The sequence below is a fragment of the Triturus cristatus genome, chromosome 5_1, assembly GCF_964204655.1.
Source record: "Triturus cristatus chromosome 5_1, aTriCri1.1, whole genome shotgun sequence".
NCBI lineage: Eukaryota > Metazoa > Chordata > Amphibia > Caudata > Salamandridae > Triturus > Triturus cristatus.
The window spans coordinates 321,825,472-321,848,436 of NC_140587.1; positions in this window are offsets into that span (position 1 = coordinate 321,825,472).

Genomic DNA, 22,965 nt, shown 5'->3' on the forward strand with positions numbered 1-22,965 from the left:
ACCTCTCGGGGGGAGGCCAGCACTTCAGTCCAGTCCTCGTCGGTCATTGCTCCCTAGTCCACCTCCCAGCTAGCCCACAGTTTCTGCATTGGATCAGCCAGGTTAATAATTAGTTTCTTGTACGTCAGGGAGATAGCTTTACGGTCCACTGAGTCCAACAACAACCTGTCCTCCAAAGGTGAGGAGTCCGGGAGAGGGGTGTCTGTAGGGAGGGCACTATCTATAGCATGGCTAATCGGAAGATATCAGAAATGCTTTGACGGTGCGAGCTGATATTTGAGTTGGAGTTCCGCAAATGACTCCTTTTTACCTTTAATCCATACATCCCCCACCGTGGAGATACTGATTATGTCCCATTTATCGAACCCTGCACAAGCACTCAACCGTCCCAAGATGTTGGGTTCCCACAGGGGGGTGGCCTTCGTCAGGCGCCCACGCCATCCCATTCACCGTTGGACCCCATGCTACACTTCTACTGTTCGGGCCGTGGGGCCAGTCAAGCCTAGTTTCTTGGGGTTCGAGTATAGCGCTCTGTAATAGCTCCCCTTTCCCATTAGCCACAGATCGGTGTGGAAGTTGGGGTCAGCTTGGGATCCGAACACCCATTTGTTGATGGCAATCAGTTGCGATGCCTGGTAGTAAAGACGCATGTCTGGTAGCCCGATGCCTCCATCGTACCATCCCATGGTGAGTTTGTTTGTGGCAATGCGAGGCGGTCCGTTATCCCATTACAAGTCTCTAATTGCTGCCTCGATCTGCAAAAAGTAGGTTTCGGGGACCGGGATGGGAGTGTTCTGCAGGGCGTAAAGAAAACGTGGCAGGGCAAGCATCCTGAATAAAGACGCCCGACCCAAAAGTCTAAGGGGTAACGTCTTCCAGTGGACAACGTCCGATTTGAACCTCTGCAACAGGCCCGACAGGTTCCGGTTATAAAACATGGCTGTATCCGTTGTGATAAAGATGCCGAGGTATTGGAAACCCTGTGTTGCTACCAGTATGGTGTATCCCCGGGGACTTTGCGGCGGGTCCCCCCAGAGGGAGTATATCTGGGATTTGGACCAGTTGATCTGGTGGCCAGAGTGGGCCCCAAAGATGTGGAAAATGTGGAGAACGCGGCGGAGCGAGCGCGCTGGGGAGTCGAGATAAAATAAAATGTCGTCGCATATAGTGAGATGCGGTCTTCATGTTCTTCCGTCCATTTAAAGCCTCTGATTTCAGGGTCTCCCCTGATCCAGACCGCTAGTGGCTCGAGGGCCAGGGCAAAGAGAAGCAGTGACAATGGACAGCCCTGTCTTGTACCACGGCCAAGGGGGAAGGAGCCCGAACGGTGATTGTTCACTGAGACGTGGGCAGTGGGAAGGTTATATAAGAGTCTGATCCATCTGATCAACTTGGGCCCAAGCCCCACACAAGCCAGAACCGCAAATAGATACTCCCAGGCCACGGTGTCGAATGCCATTTTGGCGTTGAGCGCGAGCAAGATCGCTTCCTCTTCTATTGTTGCCACTCGACCAGTGCCCCGTGGACACGGCGTAGGTTACATGCAGTATTGCGGCCCGGCATAAATCCCAACTGATCAGGGTGGATCAGTTGAGATACGGGAGTAGACGGTTGGCCAACAGTTTAGCCAAAATGTTGGCCTCTACAGTGATCAGGGAAATGGGTCTGTACGACGTGCACTCATCCGCTGGTTTACCGGGCTTACGATGACTACTATGGTGGCAGCGCGGATATCAGCTGGGAGGAGGCCTGTTTCACAGCACTCGTTATATATATTCCGTAAGTGGGGAGCGAGCTTCATAGCCATGGGTTTCAGCAGCTCAATCGGAAGCCCATTGGGGCCCATAGCCTTGCCGGCTTGGATATCTTGAATGGCTTTGTGGATCTCCTTGACCGAGATCTCTGCCTCTAAGGCCTCTCTCTCTTGTTGGGAGACACATTGCACCTCAATATTGGCAAGGAGTTCTGCCGCCCATGGTGCTTGTGAATGCTGTGGCATGGTGTAAATTTGTTCATAGTATTTCGTGAATATTTCCGCAATGTCTGGGGATCAGTGATCAGAACGCAGTCAGGCCCTTTAATCGCTCCCACCCATCTCGCCGACTGTTCCTTACGTTCCAGCCATGCCAAAAGTTTGCCGGTGCGCTCGCCCTGCTCATATATTCTATGACGGGTGGCAAAAGCACGCCGGTTGGCATCCTCTAAGAGCAGTTGTTTATAATCTTGTCTCTTAACATTAAGTTTAAGTTGGGTATCATGGTCAGGGTTCTGCGAGATGGCTCGTTCAAGATGTAAGATCTCCGTTTCCAACTCACTTACTCACGGGTTGCACTCAGCCCTGTGCTCCACTATCATCGACAATGCTCTCTCCTTTATCACTGCCCCATATGCTCCCAAGAGCGTTATCGCCGACTTCACGGACCCTGTGTTTTCCTCAAAGTAGTAGTCAGTGTCCTGTCATAAGGCATCTCTAATGTGTGGGATTTTTAGCAACCAGGGCTGTATCATAATGGGGCCTGGTTGCACAGCTCGATGAGCCCCGAAGACTGTTGTGACCGGGAAGTGATCCGGTATTCCCCGCGCAAGGCAAGCGGAATCTGTGAAGCGCTGAATGTCCTGTGCCTGGGTAAACAGGTAGTCAAGCCGTGAGTGACTGCCATGGACCCTAGATTGGAAAGTGACGCGTATGACTATGTCTTGGGGGTGTGACCATCTCCAGATGTCTATCAGCCCCAGGGCGTCAGTAAAGTTGTGTAGTTGTGAGCCGTGCAGAGCATCACGTCTAGGTGGAGAGCGGTCCATGTTGCCATCTATTGTCAGGTTAAAGTCACCACCCATCACCAATGCGCCCACTGGTAAGTTCACTAATAGCGCCCCTATATCCGCTAGTGTCATGCGTTGGAGGTTCGGTGGGGCACATGCCGAGATAACGTTGAGGACCCTGCCCTCCCAGCTGCCTGAGCAAGCAACATATCTGCCCTGTGGTTCAGTCCACGTATTGTGTATCACATAGGGGCAGCGTTTTCGAAGGAGGAACCCCACCCCTCTGGACGCCGAGGTAAAACCTGAGTGTGCTGCCATACGATACCCCTTTCTGTCCAGGGCCTTACAGGAGTTACCTATGAGGTGGGTTTCTTGGAACAACACTATGTCTAGTCGCTGACGGTGGATATATTGTAGCACTATATCCTGTTTGATTTTGTCCCCTAATCCGTTGACATTCCACGTCAAGAGGCTAAGTCCCTGACTCCTCGCCATAAGACCCTAATAGGAGTGTGATGGAGTGAGCGGAGTGACAATGGTGAGGGAACCCCTCAGCGACTACTTAGTGTGCCGCGCCCCTTGTGTTACAGCGCCCCATGATACTGTCGGACGTGAAATTAGTGATCTGAGCGTCAGTACTAGTCATGATATCCTGATATAAAATGCCATCTCGCACTACTGCAATAAAACAGTGAATAACATCTCCCCAACAAAACCAACTCGAGCAAACCCAGAGTCGTAATAACTTACCCCCCTCCCTGCATAACGGGACTAGAACCGCCCGCCACCCCCAACATGCAGAGCACCTGTCGCCCACCCATGAACACTTCAAGGAAACGTGAGCCGCTCCACCCCCAACACATTCACTGACAGCCCATAGGTTCCTCATCACCCAACCCGACCCCACCCCCACCGCTGTAAAGAACACTCAACTCAGTCCGGGTAGCGAAGCAATATCAAACAGTGTCCCGGCGCAGCGGACCACGCGCCAACGATCCCTGCAAAAGAAACAGTCACCCTCAAGTAATTGAACATGAAAAAAAAAACATCCCAGTAACGGTGTAAGTTAGGCAATCAAACGCCCAGTCAATGCCCCCAACAATGACCAGTGATGACATTTCGCCAGAGGGGTGGTCCCCTCCCACCTCCCGGGTCGCACCCATTAGTTTCACCATTGGATGGGTAGACTTATGAGTTCACCACAAGATGCGATCTGGGGAGCTTCCTGGAATCAATAGTAACAACACACCATCTTACCAGCGTCTAGAATTAGTGCGCCCGTGTGTGTCCCTGGGAATGTGGAGGAGATCAACTCTGCTGACGCCAGTCTTCGGCCTCATCAGCCGCCGAGAATCCCTTTTTTTTTTCTTGTCCACCGTGCGCCAGCCCACCAGCCAGTCCCATGCATCCTCAGTGCGCGTGAAGAACCATGATTTCCCATCGGCCTCCACACGCAGCTTTGCGGGGAACATCATTGCGTATTTAACTTCCTTTTCACCTCCAGGAAGCTGCGTCTTTGTTTCTGAACTCTTAGTGTAAAATCAGGAAAGAACATAATTTTGCTGTTTTCGACAATAAGCGGCGGAGCCGCTCTTGCAGTTTGAAGAATGGTGTCACGGTCCTGTAAATTAAACACACGAGCAAGAAGTGGTCGAGGGGGCGCCCCCGGTCGAGCTCTTTCAATCAAAAAACATTTTGAGAGACCTCTGGGCTGTAGTTGCTTGATGACCAAGTCCTCGACAAAGAGGATCGCTGCTTGCCCTTCTGCGCGTTCCGGAACACCTATAATGCGGACGTTGTTCCGGCGCATTCTGCCTTCGTAATCATAAAACTGCTGAGCCATTGCTTCGTGGGAGGCGCGCAGTTCGGTGACTTCTCGCTTGAGAAGGCTAGTGTCGCCGCTCAGTTCCTTGGTTGCGCTCTCCACTGTGCCCACATGTTCAGCGATTTTCTTCATGTTCTCACGAATCAGCCCCACATCAGTGGCCACAGTGTCAATCTTTGCTTCGAGGGACGTTTTAACAGCTGTGATTGCATCAAAAAGATCTTTATTTGTAGGTTCCGCCTTGTCGTCCATTGTCGGCACATCGCCCCGCTCGCCACTCTGCTGTTTTTGCCAGGCAAATTTCTCCAGCTTCGTTTGTGCCGCTGTTCTGTTGCTCCGTCCGGATGCCATGGTCACAGCCCCAGGTGGCACCACCCGGCCTCTAAGCACAGCCGCTACTCCCCGCCGCCCGCAGTGGAGTGTGCCACCAGGCCTTTTGGCTTTCGCGGAATGCACCCCAACCAGAGGGACAGTCCACCAAGACTGTAATGTCAAGGGTGCTCTGGCAGTCTCACTAAACTCATACACCAGCAAGAGGGGCCAGGATAGGGCAGGCCTTCACCCCTACCCTATCTATGTCGTCTTCACCTTTGCGGCGCTTGCTGCACCAGTTGTCAACCTGGCCCGAGGGAGGCAAACGTAGAAGCCCGGTGATCTGTGGCAGCGTTGGACTGCTCAGGGATTCGGCGTGGAGAGCTGCAGTCGTATGAGGAAACTCACACTCTGCAGGCCGCCCAGGACTCATTCACAGCGTGCGCCAGGAGTCCGTCATCAAGCGGGGGGCAGGGAGCAGTGGGCCTCCACAGCAGGTCTTGTCACCGTGCAGTCGGGTAGTGTAGTAGGGGAACTAGGCACACACCTGGATCCAGGCGCCTCGGCGGGTCCCGGTCTGTTGTGGATGGGCCTACCCTTGGTATGCAGGCAAGGGCCGCCCAGTATGAAGCAGGGATTGGGGGGTCTCTTTCGGGGGACCCCGCACTCCATCAAGGGTCCGGGTATCGGTGGCACTGGGTCCGCAGACACAGGGCATCCGGCGGGACTCGTGTTGCTGGGAGTGGGCCCTCTCTGAGATCAGGGCAGGGGTCGCGGGGCCGCCCTCAGCGCAACTCACCAGGGTAGGCCTGGCCAAGTCTTCCTCTCACTGGCGGGGTCTTAGCTGCACCCACTCAGGTCCCGCTGCACTCAAGGACGCAGTGGGGCTCCGCTGGTTCGCGCCGGGCCCAGTCGTGGCACCGTCGCTGGTATCTCACCCTGTGTTTTGGGCCCCAGGGGAGACAGGCCGAATCCGCGGCCTCGCGCAGTCCCACTCCCCAGCCGAGGCGCGCCTCCTTCAGCTAGGCCGCCGGCAGGGACGCGGTGTATGGAGCACTTCTCCGGTGCCGCCACCAATCAGCACCAAACTCGCTCGCAATGTCGCCAGGAGCCCCCGGACTGTGGGGAAGGCATCGGGGCATGGGTCGAGTCAGCAGGATTCCGGAAAAACAGGATAATGCGGGAGTGGTGCTCCAAAGCTGAGCTACTGAGCGGCCATTCCCGTCGGCAGCTAGCCACGCCCCCGAATCTTGAACTTTTAGATAGCATTTTTTTTCGGTAATTGGTTTCCACTTGCTCTTGTCCTATCTTCAAAACATTTTATTATCCACCCAACGCATGCATTGAGACTATAATTATTTTCTGGCACATTTTGTTCTAAATAAATACATCAATTAATATTGTACAGCAGTGATCCTCCACCCACCCCACCTGTATATGCCCTCTCACGACCACTCTACTGATCATGGAGCATATCAGCAAGGGCCGGCGATAATTATCACTCAGCGCTCTTAGCGTGAGGATAATTAACGCAGGCCAACTCTGAATTTTATCACGGAGATAGTGTGCGATCAGCAACGCTTATCTCCAAAGTGATAAAATTCAGAGCGCAAGCCGCCAATTGTGAGATTTTTGCTGGAAATACAGCGATAATCCCACAAGGTTTGGCGATAGCTTGCTGATAGGGATAGACATACTTAGCCTTGATATCCACCTTACATAGGATATCATGGCTAAGTCAGAAAAATACCAGACGTAAAAAAGCAGCGTTAACTGCGGTTAGCGCTGCTTTTATTTATCTCTAACAGGGTTTGCGATATCCTTGATAATAGGAGAAATGTCGCTTAGCGACATTTCCCCAATTATTTTACTCTGGAACGCCCCCTTTGCATCTCATTAGAGATGCAAGGGGAAGCGTAGAGTAAAAGGGTGCTAACATGCGAATTTGCGTGATAGCACCGTGTTGCTGATAGGGCGCTAGTTTTATCTCTGCTTTTTTGGCTTTTAAAGCCAAAAAAGCAGAGATAAAGCCCTTGTTGATATGCCCCACAATTTGTTAACTAAACCAGTGTTTCCAGTTACTCCAAAATAGTCCTCAGCGGTAATCCCTTTGAAAAACAGCGCAGGACATCCTGCAGCCATGTACCCTCATTGAACAAAGACCAGAAAGAATTAATTATATGCATCTTTATTATTTATTAAACATACGGATTGACATCTTAGCCATGTTGAGCACATCCATGTTTTTCCTTCACCTGCCATATCTCTGGTATATTTATATAATGGTATACAATGAGGCATCCCAAAATATTACCTTTGCTGAAGTTCCAATTCTCATTTTGTTTAATAAACAACTTTTTATTATTATCTTATCATTTTCCAGCCATCCTGCTGCCTCACACTTTCCAGACCTCGTCTTTGTCTGTGTAAAAGAGAAGGATGAAAAGTGAGGAAGGAAGAGAGCAAAAAAAAATGATGCTTCAAAGGCACAGATGAGAATGAGAGAGAAATCAAAGTCACAGGACAGTGAGAAAGACATAAACAGTGGAGTGATAAAACACGTTATTGAGTGAGCAAGTCCACAGGCACAGAGAAGAAGGAGAGAGACTGAATTCACAGAGGTGAACGAAAGAGAGATCTAAGGCACAGAAGGTGAGTGAGAGAGGGCTCAAGGCAGAGGCTTAGATTCGGGGGAGGGGGTACTTGCAGTGTTACACCCCCTTAATAAATGGAATCTCTATTAAATAGTTGGGTACAGGTGCTTTCAGTTGGGTGTGGTGAGGTGTATGTCGGATTTCTCCTGGGATTTTTACAGGCACACACAGACAAAAACATACACACTCACTCACCTCTCTGTTTTGAAGTTCTTAAAAATGTTGGGGGCATATTATCAAGCATGGCGTTAAAATGATCGCCGCTTTAGCGGCAGAAAACTGCCGCTAAAGCGGGGATAATGGGCTTGATAATATGCACTAGAGAATTCCAATAGAAGCACATGTTGACACCAGAACATGGACATTGGAATTCTCAAGGGCATATTATCAAGCCCATTATCGCCGCTTTAGCGGTAGTTTTCTGCCGCTAAAGCGGCGATAATTTTAACGCTATTTCTTGATAATATTCCCCTTGGTTATTTTACAAATCATTGTAATTTAAGTATCCCTAACAATCTGCTCTGCTCTCCCTTTCCACCCCCCTTTAAGCTCCCTCATTCCCTGCTTTTTATGTATATATTTTGCCATGATATACTAGAGTGATTGTTTGGAAAATGTGAAACTCCCCTTCTCGCCTCCACCCCCACCTTATTAATCTTACTGACCCAGGCACACCCCTGGCTCTAGGCTGCTGAAGAGAGGAATGGAGAGAGGCCTGAAGGTAACACAGAGAAAGAGTTGGACGAGTCATTCCAGAGGCACAGCAATGAGTGATGGTGAAGACATGCAGGCAGCCAAGAGTGAGAGACAGTGCCTCTTCAAATGCAAAAAGGTAAAATGGCTGCAGTGATCCATATGTAAGATCGAGAGAGGCCTTGGGCACAGCAAGTAGAGAGACAAAGAAACAACAACCCTTGTATAGAGGCAAGAGCTGGGTCTGTGGCTTTGTGATAAGAGAGGTAGGACATAAATACCCCATGCCACAGGCAGAACAAACATGGAGATCAGAGTGGAGGGGGAGAGAGTAGTAAAAGAGAAACAATTCGAGAAAGCAGCAGAGAGACCTCACAAGAAAAGATATGAAAAAATAGGCATAAAGGTGAGCGATACAGAGGTGAGAGGGGGACTTACAAACACAAGCACGTGGGAGCCAGAAAGATCTAAGCACAGCACACGTGTGTGTGTGCGTTAATGTGTGTGCCCTTGTGACTAAAATGGCACCAAATTGCTTTCTTAAAGTAGCCGCCTTTATGTACAGGTGGGATGGGAAGGACTGAGAAAGCGATGGAGGAAGAGAGAGAGAGAGAAAATTATTGAATCAGAGTGTGTGCTCACTCATGGCAGTTGTTTATGTAGTGTGTGAAGGAGTGTGTGTGAGTGTCTGTCTAGTACCAGAAATGGGGCCTGTCAGGGTCAGAAATAAAGCTATTTTGTTAGAGTTATACTGGGTGCAGGAGAATTCAAGGACAGTCAGAGTTTGGGGCACAGCGGAGATTCTATTTGGAACGCGCTGAATTTGGACAGTGTATGGAGAAAAGAAGACGGGTAAGCTGACCCTCAATATTTATTATTGCGGGAGTAGGTGCTTACGTTTATTGTAGTTAGGAGCCAAGAATAGTGTGTTACGTACGGCCGCTCTTTTTGTTTTAGGGGTGCCGCGTTATTATAAGGACAAGAATATAGGGTAAGAGATCTAATTGACGGCTGTTCGATGTCTACACTTCGAGACATTGACGAAGGGACATTGACTCATAGTTTTGATCATCTATATTACAGATAATTCTGGATTGCCAGCGACATCTCCGGTTATTTACCATTTGAATGTAAGGTATGGGTTTTCAGATTGCATTGAGCATTGGTTGTTGGTTTTTTGACAATAATTGATAGTGGATATGTTTGAATTCTTTTCATACAGTGCAATAGCGACATTTCAGGTTCTATATGTTGAATCTGTTTATGAGTATCCCACTGAGTATAGTTTGCCTGTTATTGCTTTTCATTTTTATCTCTTTTTATTTCTATTTTTCTTTATCTATTTTGCTACACTCTCTTTATCTTCACACAACAGATATTTTTACTGTGTCTTCATCATTGGGGACATGCAGTGTTTTAGCCTATACCACAATCTTTTACATGGGGTTTGCTCATGACTGATTCATATTAGTGTACATTGTCTAATCATGTTTTGTTAATGTTATGCTTTGCAGTGATGCCCCTGAAGAAGGGACATTTAGTCCCAAAATGCATTGGGCTCAAGTCATCTGTATTGTAAAAAATGTTGTGATGACAAGTGTTCACCGAGGCGTTGTCAATTTCATTTATGTGTTTGTATATATTGTTTAGCAACATTTTTTCCTATGGCTGAAATTGTGTGGTTCACAAATTGAATGCAAATAGATAAAAGTTGTTTATGTATAAATATATTGTTGAAGTGTTTTTGTTGGGATTAGGAAAGGTTGTATATCGCATAAAGTTGTGCGTTCCTGAGTCCAGCAGGCAGATCGGCTAATGACACAAGCTGGGACAGATCGTTCTATGTGTAATACCGACCCAGATCTCATTCTGTGTGTGCTGATTCAGGGAAAAAGGTAGGGGATGCCCTCTATAACCTGTTTGTCTGTGGCAGGAGTGTTTGCATCTAAATATGGATGCTTCATTAGGTAAGGAATGGGGTGGAAGTGTCCATTGTCTCAGTTCTTCATAGTAGTTTTGTATACTTTCACTGCCGGGGACCATCTGTACTCTGGCAAGTGTGATTAAGACTTCTTAGTAAAGCGACAAGAGCACACTGCTTCATTTGTGTAGATGCTTTGATTTCTGGGAAGACAGATGTGGCAGGACTTGAGGAGGTATGCGACTCAGGATGTTAAAAGGCTCTGCTCTTGCATTCACATAACTTATTAGGGCTTTGTCTAGGCTATTAGATGGATGGCCTCGCCGAAGAGCTCTTATGTGGATGCCCTATGCTTTTGGTCTTACCAGGGCTTGGCCTGTACCTGGATGCCTTCACAGGGAGTAGACCCCTGTGCATTTTGTCCTAGGATGTGTCAGTGCACAAATCAGTCTTAAATTCTAATTCATGGGGCGTACCAATGGCTAGGACCAGGAGCCGTGTAGTCCCGATATGGTCCCCGAGTGGAACCGTCACTTTCTTGTCAGGGGAATCCATATAACAAGGCTGAGACATTCTCATAAGAATGGCAGACAAAGATGCTTGCTTTATGCTTTATACAAAGGAATATTATGCAGATTATAATAAAGATGCCTTGAGCAGGTCAGCAGCAAAGTATATGATTCATAAGTACAAAGAACCCAGTACATTTCTAAGTAAAAGCCTGCACAGATTTGCCTTCTACAGTTGGGAAAAGGGGTTCTCTCTAGTCACAAAAATCCACGCACCTTTACAGGGCTTTGGCCAAAGATTTTCATACACTCTGGGGGAATACATAGTTCTCATGGTCTGGACCAATAAGAAACAAGCTAGAAGAAACATTTAGTACAGAATACATTCGAGGATTCTCTCATGATAGGAATATATTGAGATTCAGCCATTCTCACAGTTTTAGCTAAACTGTTAAGCTGACATATTGTTTTAGCTTGAGCCTGGGACTATGAAAAGTATCCTTAATTCACTACAATGAGAAACGTTTCCTGAGAACACTGTCTGCTCAGTCACGTAATCACGAGCAATATTTTATTTAGCGCAGAAGAGGGCATTAGTCATCACGTGGTATATTGTGACGAGGTTGAGGCAAGATGGAGGCCAGTGTAAACACAATCTCATGTTAGCATAAGCTCTGTTCGTATTGATCTCTATTGACAGAAGATCAACACTCACAGATATCAGCAGCCTGGATTGGAATGAGAGTGAGTCCAGTGCAAATCTGTGGAGTGGATCGACGTATGGCAAAGAGCCCTACCCGTTTTGCTCTAGGGTTTGAGGATGTTTGACTTCTAAAGGATATTGAGTGGGTGAGAGTTGAGTGCAGTGCACAGCTGTGTGGTGCTGTGTAGAAAGTGAATGGGAGGCGGGGTAGCATATGGTAACTGTTCCTGTAAAATGGGGGACGTGAGTATATGGCCATAGTCTGTTTTTGAGGGATATAATATGGAATATCAAGGGAGGCAGGCGTGCATTCAGATGTGAGCACAAAGGGGCATTTCACAGAATACAGCAACACAAGTAGTGGTCCCCACTCACAAATATGAAGATCCTGTGTGCACCTCTGGAATCCTAAGACATCAGTGGGTTCTGTGAAGTTTCGCAGAATGCAACCCTGTTAAATATTACTCTTAACCCGAAAACACAGACGACTTCAACAACATTTACTAATACATTCCAAAAGGCAGTGGCAGTGTGGCTTCACTGTCTGGGATTCCCGTTTCAATTGGCTAAAATACAAAGATGCTCTTTGTGTTTTACTACGCTTCTGTTGACATGCCATGACACATCTGGTTATACCGGCCTTTCAACCACTAACCAGATGTGTACCTAGACAAGTACCTCCTTTTTCAGCTCCTTCTTTGGCCAAAGACACATCAGAAAAAAACTGCACCCGCGCGAATTTACAGCACCCCTCAGCCTCGCAAAATCCAGTACGGTTCTTACTTTAACCACATGAAGTTGGGCTTTATGCAAAGTATTTTTATGTTTGCGACTTTATTTTATGGTTTCTGAAGGTCAACAATGCTGGGAATGCTGCATTATCCCTGCCAAGGGAAGGGTTTTACTCTCTCGTTTAGACTTTAAAAATGTCCTCTGGATGACTTAATGATTCTATGCACATCTCAAGGCAAACCATTAAAGCTGAGCGTGTTAGTCATGCTGACAGATTTCTGTTCTTTTTCATTTCAGCGAAGACATAAAAATGAATGTCTGTGAGAACATTACCCTGGGGAAAGAAGCGGTTGATATTGGTCAGGGGGTGGTCTGAAGGGCATGGGGATGACGAGGAGCTGTGCTGGTCATCTGTCGGTAATGCCAGCCTGGAGGTGTTGTCAGCAGCGTGTTCAATGCGTGCCCATCAAGTACCGCTGGGCACGTTCAGGATCACTTTCTGTAGTCATGTGAGCGGCATGCCAGACTTTGGCGGGAGCCGGATGGATGCCCAGCTGGCTCATTAAAGCGGCCATTCAGCGTCAGGAAAAAAAAACACAATTCTCTTGTCCTAGTCCTGCATCTCTAACAATGACCGACAGTAGGCATTCGAGAATGGTTGTATGCAGCCGCAGCGCGTGCAGATAAAAGCAGGCGGGTTAGACCGCTCTTACCTGCACAGTCCGCGGCTGTTTGTTTCTCGATTATGTCAACTGGGGATCTGAGATGCGTTGTGACATCATTCACGGAATGGCCTCTTATAGTCTTTTTGTAAGAAATTGGGTTATTAGTTGTGCAGGTTGTGAGTCCAGAGCAAGTAATAAGTCCACATTTGTCTCCTTACTGGAAGCCAAGAGACCCATTGTAGCACTTGACTTGCTGAGGGTAGCGAAGCACAGCGATCCAAGGCCTACTTAGGGTGTGGGTGAGCCAGTAACTTCCATTCGCAGGTATGCAACAACAGCAGTCAATAAATAATTGTTCAGTCAGTGCTTTTTCTTTGAAAAAGGAAAAGTACATTTATTACATACACAGACACATACACACGCAGACGCACATGCTTGCACAGACACATTACTAAATGCCAGTTAATAAAACATTTTTAAAAAACCACCACAAACGTGTGTCCGAATCTTTCATTAATCATTTCAGTCCCCCCAAAATGCATCAATAAGACCAACTACGAAGGGTTCCTCCATTAAAGAGCCCTAGAGAAAAAGCTCCAGCTACACGTGTGTTTGAAACTGAGAGCCAGACTCTCCAGGAAGACCATATTCAAGTGGCTCTAGGACACACACAATCTTTTTTAATTCAATTCTGGGTGCGCTGCACTCCTTCCAGTCCCACGTAATGCATTGGGTAACTTTTATTGAGGCCTCTTCTCCTTTTTTGGCACACCACAAAAAAGGAAAATTTATAAAGAGGTTCCTCTCCAGGCATTATGGGGCGAACCGCGGCCCAGCACGTACATATATTATCAGAGGGTTAACCTGATTTGTGTCCTTTTATTGCAGCGTTTTACCATGTATTTACTTTTTTTTCTCTTGGTTTAAGTTCTGGGTAGTGCCCACGCCCAATAGGCACCAAGATGCAGGTAAGCTGTTTAAGGATAGGGCAGGGAGCCCACTGCCTGCTGCCGGGCCGGCTCCTATTCCCTCACGCACCTCAGATGTAGCACACAGGAGCAGGCATTTCCAGTCGCTGCTCCTGCAGCTCAAGCAGGTTGCGTGGCTGGGCCTCACTCGAAGTTCTGGGCCCCAGTGATTGGGTCCCAGGGCCCACCAGTAATGCTTGTCTCCTGGCCTGGGCCGATTATGAAGTGGGGGAGGGAGACCCTACGCAAGGCCTCTCTTCCAGTAAGCAAAGGTAACCCAGTTGAGTCGATCCCCTGACACTGGCCCATGTGGGGGTACATTTTTAAGATACCACACACTTGTTTCTTTGTTTTAGCATGTTTAAATGGACAATCTTAAGTGATGCATAACTAGAGGCCCCATTGGACTGATTTTCATGATCTTGGAGTTATTTTGCTCTTGGTGGTGAGCTCTGGCCTCCAAAGGGTGCACTTTGTGCCAAGTTTGTTTCACTGGCTCCCTGGACAAGCCTTCTCCTCTGCTTTGCTTTCCACGGGCCCCATGGCCTCCAGGCTGTCTTGAAGGGGAAGTGGAGTCCAAGTTTTCCCACAACTGGTCCACAGGAGCCATAAGGAGGCCAGGTCCACTGTCCCTGAAGAGACCCATCTCGTCCTGGGTGTCAGCTGCAGGCGAAGTCCTTAGTCCATCATTAGGCATCAGGTGGCTTCTTCTTCTTCCAGCTGTCCATGGTTCTGTTGTGATATTGCAGTTCAGGTCCAGGGTCTTTCTCACCGTCTCTCCGTTGTGCTGGGGTTTATAAGTGTGGGTGGATTTTATCCATGTGATACATCAGTTGATTTAATCATTACCTGAAACTGCTGTGGTTTATCGTCTCTCCACACTGATTAGTCATGTTAATATCCACTATTGTAAACATTGATGCATACTGAGCAACTATTTGATAAAACGATTACTAAAAAAAATAAAAAGCAAGTGTGGGTGGAAAGTTCTAGATGCCAGCCTTCTTGGCCAAATCTAGGAGGCCCCATCATCCCTGTACCCCTGTTCCAGCTCTCCTGCATAGCATTCTGGGACAATCTAATGTGGCAGAACCCTTTTTTTCCTGGACAGAGCTTCTGTGCCCAACCATCGGTGTGGCTGTTATACTGGGCACAGCCCTCAGACCATCCTGTCAAGAGGGGAATCTCCCTTGCCACCCCCAGCACTCTTTATCCACTGTCTAGTAGCAAGGAATCCTAACTTTACTACTAATAAATGCCTTTTGTAAATACCGAAAGCCATTAAGTTAGGATTTTGTCTCAGATTACTTTTGTGAATCGAGCCCAATGTTAACAGGGCCAGAGAAAAGCAGACCCTGTGCAGACTTAAAAGAGGAGACAATGCAGCCAGGCAAGGTCCTTGCTGAAGATAAGAGAGAGAAGTGGAAAAAACAACCAGAGATGACCCACCTGACTTTGAATTCTTGCCCCAATATGTTCCAGGAGGGTTGTGGCATCATCGGGTGAGTGTGTTTTACTGGGAAGTGGGTCCAACTAAAATGAACTAAGAGAGGGGCTGAATGGGGTTATAAGAGCTAAGACTGCCCCCAGGAAGTTACAGAGAGACGAGGGAAGACTGAAATATTACACAATTCCAGCTGGAAAGGTCCTAGTTTTGCGATAATTTTTTAATATATAAAAACTATCCCTATTGGTATAGACAAAGGGCTAATTACTTTTGAACTAAATATATTCTCTGACAGAAGTAAGTCTACTTAGAGGAGGGTGCCCAGACATTTAACTAGAAAGGAAAAAGGAAAAAATAAGAGAAGAAGAGAAAGCGAACAAATTATTATAAATCATGATCTCAAACTTACCAGTTGATTCTATTTTCCAAGGGCCTGACTCTGAGGATGTTACATCTGGTGTGGTGCTGGGCTCTTTAAATAACCACACTGAAGAAGAAGCATGGATTTAATCCAAGGAGAAAGAAAAGGGAACTATAGACTTTAGCTCCAAAATAAATCTAACTTTACTGTCACTGGCTGTGAATATTAACAGTTGTGTGAATTTTACATTATCTTTATTCTGCTCTTAGTTCATGGCTATGATCTACCTCCGCTCATAGTCCCCCACCCTTTCTCTGCCTCCGTGCATTTTTATGATTCCACAATAGCGCTTAGGCCCTCAACCATGTCTCTCCAGATACTGGCCTTCTCTGCTATAAAAACCAACACAGACTATGCTGCATCGTGATATTATGTTTCTCCAACCAAGCGCACAGTGTGCTCCATTCTACAACCATGCACCTTTGGCAAATACAAACTACAAGGGTAATACATCCCCCCTTTTTTCATGTGAATCACTCTGCTGCCATTTTCCACTGTGTTAGCCTACAATATTAAAAAAAATAGTTGCCCGTCTCGCTCACTCTGCGCTCCTTTTCCGTTACTCTGCCACTTATATTACATGCAACACCATTCAACCAGGTCTATACCACTTCGGGGTACATATCATCTTTATTATATCCCCAGGTACTTGCTTTGTCAGTTTTGCGGATCAATAAGGACCAGTGCCGCTTTGTTATACTACATCAATCACGTTTTTCCAAACCATGCGCATTGTGCACTTGTTTTTCTAACTGTGCCCCCTCCGACATATTCAAATAACAAGATACAGCCCCCCCTACCTTTCTGAACATCGCTCTGCCATCAATTTTCCACCATGCAACCCATGGAGTCAACCACACGGTTGGCCGACACGCGTGCCTTGTGCTCACTTCCGTGACCTTGCCATTTATCACATATGAGCCCCCCGTAATAATATCCATCTAGGGTCACAGTGAGGCGCATATCATCAATAACCTATGGGGTACCCTTGATTATCAAGTAGGGCACTTCCTTTTTTCCTTCTCATGATTACAACAGGAAAACCCACTCCAAGATGGCGCCCGCTTTCCCGACATGCACACGTGACTACTACGTCACACGCTAGGCGCACCTGGACACACCCCGCGGCAGCCAGCTAACGCACAGCACAAATACAGAGAGAGCCGCAATGAACATCCTCCGAGGTGGCAAGAGGTCGGGTAGGTTAAGAGACCTGCTGATCCTACGAACCTGTAAGTAGTCTCCCCCTGGCCCTGCGCGTTCCATTGCATCCAGCTCTGTACGCATTAAGCAACTAATGCCATAACTCTCTACACAGGTTTCGAGGACTACCTCTTTGTACCTCATGGGACATTAACCCCGTTATGTATAGGTAAGCGCATACCACCCCATGTCAGCACAGTGTGACCTGAGGTCTTGCCATCAATGGTCTACCTTAATATATGTTTTCACTCACAATACCGCAATATATTTTTCTACTGTTGCAAAGTCATCCTGTGCCCTGGGCACTCCCCAACGTTTTGCTGACTGATACTGGTGGTAACTGACTCTGGCTGACCCTGGTCTCTGCCTAACCAGACCCAGGGCCAGTGCTATGCTGAAAGAGACACATTAGAATACAGTTAAAACACCTACATACACTAGGGTACACGATGGAATGGGGGGGTACCCCTGTGATTGGCATGACCTACCCTATAGGGCCTAAGTATGTAATAGGGCAGGGGGTTTGAAATGAACTAGAAGTCCCTACCCTATGGCGTGGCAGTTTAGAGGCCAGCAGCTCTTTTTGCACTTGCATGTGTGCACTGCTGAAGCCTGAGGTCAGTTTAAAAGCAGCCCTGGGTGCCAGGACTGCTTTTAAAAAGTAAATTGTGCCCACACTCGACTTTGGGGTTTGGGACACGAAAGATGGATAACCTACAATGTTTTGGCATATTAGGCTCCCCCAGGGTCTCCCCTAGATGTCCGAGGGGTGGGGGGTCAGATATTTATAAGGTACACCCTTATAAAATGGGTTAAGTGAAATTTCACATTTAAGTCCCCACATTGCGGTAAAGTGCTGCTCAAATTCGACTATGATGCTAGGAGAACTATGGAGGGAGGATCTGCAATATTTCTACAGATTCAGAACCCCAAAAAGTCTACCCTAGTTGCACATGGGGTGGGGGTCCTGTAGAAATCAGTGATGTACTTATAAATTATGTTTGTGTAAGCTCTAGTGCTGGAAAAATGGCCCAAGTCATTTTTCCCATTGCAAATCCCCTGCTGCATAGGTTAACATGGTAGGAAGTTATTGATTAATAACTCTTGATAGGAGAGGGCTAGAAGGGCCATTCAAAGACTTCCCCGAATGGTATTAATAAATTCAACAATATGATATTGTTGAATTTCTCCTAAAGTGTACATACAAGAAGTTATAAGACTTTCTTGTTTGTAAGTCCAGATTCAGCCTTCCAGTGGTCTGCTCTGATTGGTCAGAGTTAAGTGGATTAGCCAGGCTGCCTTGAAGAGGTGGGTGATAAAGAGCCCCTTGGGTCAACCAGCTCTGCTGGCAGGGCAGTGTGCTGTTCCATAGGAATGCCAGGCCAAGGGGAGGAGTCGTAAACTATGTCCTACAAAGAGGAGGGCAGAGAACAGTAAGAAAGAAATTAAAGAGGGGAGCAACCCCAATGTGCAACACACAACGGGACGGGGGATAAACAGTGGAAAATTTACAAAATGTCCCTATTTAGACAAATTAGAATTGCTTATGAGCATAGACAGAGTACTATTGTTGTTGGAACAGATTATTTGGGTTTATACAAACACTGTACATAATAAAAGCACTTTAGGAAAACTCTATGTGAGCCAAAATTATTAAAAATTATCATTTATTTCCAGTCATATAGTGACAAATAGACAAATATCTACAACTCCCAATATTGGGTTACAATCTATAATCCTTATAAAATCAATTAATTCAATACATTTAAAACACAAGAATTAAAAGTCGACGCAGCGTTTCGGTGTTGTGTGCAATATTTCACCTTCTTCAGGACTAAAAAAGTGTTTATTTCATCTAAAACAAAAGAAAAAATTATCCATTTAAACATTTTTATAAAAAAAGTGCAAATTGACAAATTAAAATGACAGTGTTACCCTATTCTTTCACAACATCCTCTGTATTTTATCAAAGGCTACAGAGCCACCCCGTGGTCATCTTGGGTAGCATTTTATGTATTTTCTGGTATTGACGCTGAATATTCTATCTCACATGTCTCTAGTGTATTACAATATAATCAAAACAGCATACCTCATCTTAAATTTGAGAGTGTATTAGGAAGTGGAGGATGACCTTCCAATTTCGAATTCCTGCCAGGTTAAATAATTTTGCCTATATTATAAACAGAAATCACTTTTAGATAGGACTGCATATAACCATTTCATTTGTTCTATTTATTTATTGTAAGCGAAGGATGGCATACCTGAATCATATATAAAATTCTTTCTTTTTGTACCACGAGAAGCCACCAAAATTGAGGATTTTTTCTTTTTATTCCCGGACACCAGAACTACTTAAAATAATCGGTATTTGTAGTCTCTGTTGAGAGTCAAGTGAAGAACCTTGTTAGCTCAACCACCCCCTAGTGACATATTTATGTATCTAGAATCATGCTAAAACCTCTCACCTCAGTTTCGAGAGCAGATCAGACTTTATTGTCCTTGTTATAAATTCTTTGGGACGATATCCTTGCATCAGGTAGAAGATGTATCAATTTTCTTCAGTCTCATAAATTGCCTAAATATATAAGATACGTATCATATAATCGCTCACATGACATGTAGTCACCATTGTATAATCGCTATATATAGGCACTCAATGTTTTTATCTAGATTAGCACCCTTGGTACCGGGTTGTTATTATTGATTGCCAAAATCGCTAGTTTTTAATGTGCATCTACCGGGTTTAAGTCCTCGTGTGTCTTTATCGTATCTTAAATTACATTGCATATTGGTTGAATTGTCTGCAATTTATCTTATATAGGGCAGATAAAGTCAGCTACATTATAAAAAATATTGACTATTTAGGACTAAAACATAGAGCAGGGCCAATAAAAAAGGACGCCTCACGCATGCTAAATGCTATAATGTAGCTATAGCCTTGTGGAATCTGTTGCCGCTTACCTCGTCAAGTTAGTTCGGCCTCCCTGCTCTCGTGGTACATCCAAATCGGGTTTGCGACAGGATTGCAATATCCATGTGTTTTAAACCCGTTTAACCGGATGTGTTATTGACGTCATATCCTGACGGATCGGCTACTCGCACTGTGTCTGTATGCCTGCCTTGTTTCTAAGTAACAGCGGCGGCCATTTTGTAGAGGACGAGGGCTAATGTAGGGAATAGTGTAAAACGGAAGAAACTGGGCATTAATCACTTTTTAAGAATTTATAATGTTGCGTATTGTTAAATCGTTGTTATATTCGTTCTGTCTTAGTTCGGTTATATATATGGGGGTATATTTATAATAACGATATAATGTTTTTATACAACAGCAATTATATTAGCCACATGGGTGCTAGAGCCTCGTTGCGGTCTAGAATTCAAAATTAATTAATCATGCGTGGTACATTATATTTATTTGTCCATGCAGTGGATTACAAAATAATGTTTGAAAGTAATGCTTGAAAATAAAGGAGGCCTCCAGATGATCGTGCGGCCATCCTAAAGTACCTAAAGTGATAATCACATAATGGTTTATCTAAAATTGAAGGAGACAGTATCCACTTCTGTATTGAACTTACTACTGTAATGCTCCAAAATTATAGCTTGTAGGGGCACCAGATGGAGTTAAGGGCCGCAAAGGGTGGATTACCATAACCCCTCATTCATTAATTGCTTGGTTCCAGATAAAATAGAAACGAAATAGGGACAAAAGGGTAAAGCTTATTCTAAAGAAATCATAGTAATCTCTCCCAGTCCTCCCTATTATTTAATCCATTTTTGTAAGTATCAAAACGTGACATAAAATATTGTTCAAGTTTCTTCCTTTTTAGAGCTACATCGCCGCCTCGTGTGTCACAAAGTACAGTTTCTATGCCACACCATTCCAGATCTTCTATTGAATGGTTGGCCTCTAACCAATGTTCCACAAGTGGAGCTGTCATTTTTTTGGTTCTAATTGCAGATTTGTGTTCAGTGATCCTAGTTCTAATTTCACGTGAAGTTTCTCCAATATATGCTTTTTTGCATGGACAGACTATCATATAAATGATGTTACGAGTTCTACAATTTATCAAGCTTCTTGTGTGGTGCTTGTAACCATTATGAGTTATACAGCTACCGCTCTTAATATTGCCACAACTCTTGCAAGAGTTACACGGAAAAGTACCGACAGGAAATGGAGTATTATTAATGGTACTTTGTTTGGGTATCCTATTCTCTCTGTATGTATGTACTAATTTGTTCCGGATAGTACAATTTCTTCTGAAGGAAAACATTGGTCTTGTTAGATTAGTATCATTTCTATCTCTAAGTAACGGCCAGTTCCTGTTAATAATGTTTTTAACCTTGTTGCTAATGCTGCTGAAGTTTGTTACGAAAATTAAGGGTAAGTTTTGAGAATCCGTATTTTTATTCTCTTTTTCTCTGAAAAACGAATCTCGATTGAAATATTTCGCTCTTTTGTAGGCCTTGCGTATCAGATTTTTTGGGTATCCTCTATCTCTCAGTTTTTGTGATAGTGCATCCGAATGTCTGTTAAAATCATTAATGTCAGTGCAATTCCGGCGTATTCTTAAAAATTGTCCAAATGGGATGTTGTCCCTCTGGCACATGGGATGGTTACTTTGGTAGTGTAACATAGTGTTACGGTCTGTTGGTTTAGTAAAGAGCTCTACTTTGAGTTTACCATCCAAATGTTTTATTGTAATGTCTAAAAAATCGCACTGTGTCCTATCAATAGTGGATGTAAATTTAAGATTGGTATCTCCTAAGTTTAACCAGGTGATAAAATCCTTAAGTGATTCGATTGCACCGCTCCAGATAAAGAAAACATCGTCGATGTAACGTGACCAATAGGAGATGTTTTCATAGAACGGTGCCACCGGGTTGAAGATATGTTTCTCTTCAAAGTTGGCTACATATAAACAGGCCAGACTGGGAGCACAGGTGGCCCCCATGCTGGTACCTTTGATTTGTTTATATAATTCTGTACCAAATAGGAAAATATCGTTTTTCAAGATGACTTCCACACAATCAATGATAAACGATGAATGGGTTGATAAATCACCGTTTTCATCTTGTAACAGACCCTCAAGCATTTGTACTGTGTCGTTTTGGGGTATATTTGTATAAAGGGCTTCTATATCAAGCGTCACCAGCCATTGGTTGACTGGATGGTATGTAATACCTTCAACTTTGTTAATAATGGAGGTTGTATCCTTAATATAGGCCCTCTGTTTCACTACCAGTGGCTGTAGAAATTTATCCACGTATTTGCTAAGGGGTTCCGTTAAGGAATCAATACTGGATACTATTGGTCTCATGGGGTTTTTTTTTAGATCTTTATGCACTTTGGGCAACAAAAATAGTGCCGGTATTTTAGGATTAGAGTTTCTGAGGAAATTATATTCCTCTGAACAAATGATCTCATCTTCTTTCGCAAAGTTTAGAAGTCTGCCTACTTTTTCCATTAGTGCCTTCCATTCTGCTTTGTTAGATTTCTCATAATGTAGGGGATTACTAAGCATACTAAGCATCTTGTTATTATAGTCTGTGGTGTCCATCACTACAATACTTCCTCCTTTATCGCCAGGTTTAATAGTTAAGTCATGGCGACGTTCCAAGTTGGTTAGGGCTATACGTTCACTTTTGTTTAGATTGTTTTGCCACCGTACCTTTTTTGAGAGCAGATCATCAATATTATTCTCTACGACTTTCTCAAAGAGGTCGACTTTTTTATTCACTTGACTTAGAGACGGGGTCCAGTGAGACTTAGGTTTAAGACCAGATTTATTATCTACAACAGTTCGACTATCTTCTTTGTCTTTGAAAAATTCATTTAGTCTAATCTTTCTGAAAAAGTTTTGTAGGTCTCTTTCTAAAGAAAACTTATCTACAGGTGTACAAATGGCATAGCCTAGCCCTTTTTCTAATAGGGAGATCTCATGTTCACTCAGGGTTGTGCTGGATAGGTTGATAATGGGGGCTTTTCTGTGATTCTCTATTCCCAATGAGCCTGACTCCTGGTTCTCATATAGGGACGTCTCTGTTGGGAAGTGTGGGGATATGTATTCCCCCGACCCCGTCCTTGCCCTCGCCCTCGAATCGGGCCAGAGTTTTGGTGTCGTTGGTCCAAAAAAGACAGCGAGTCT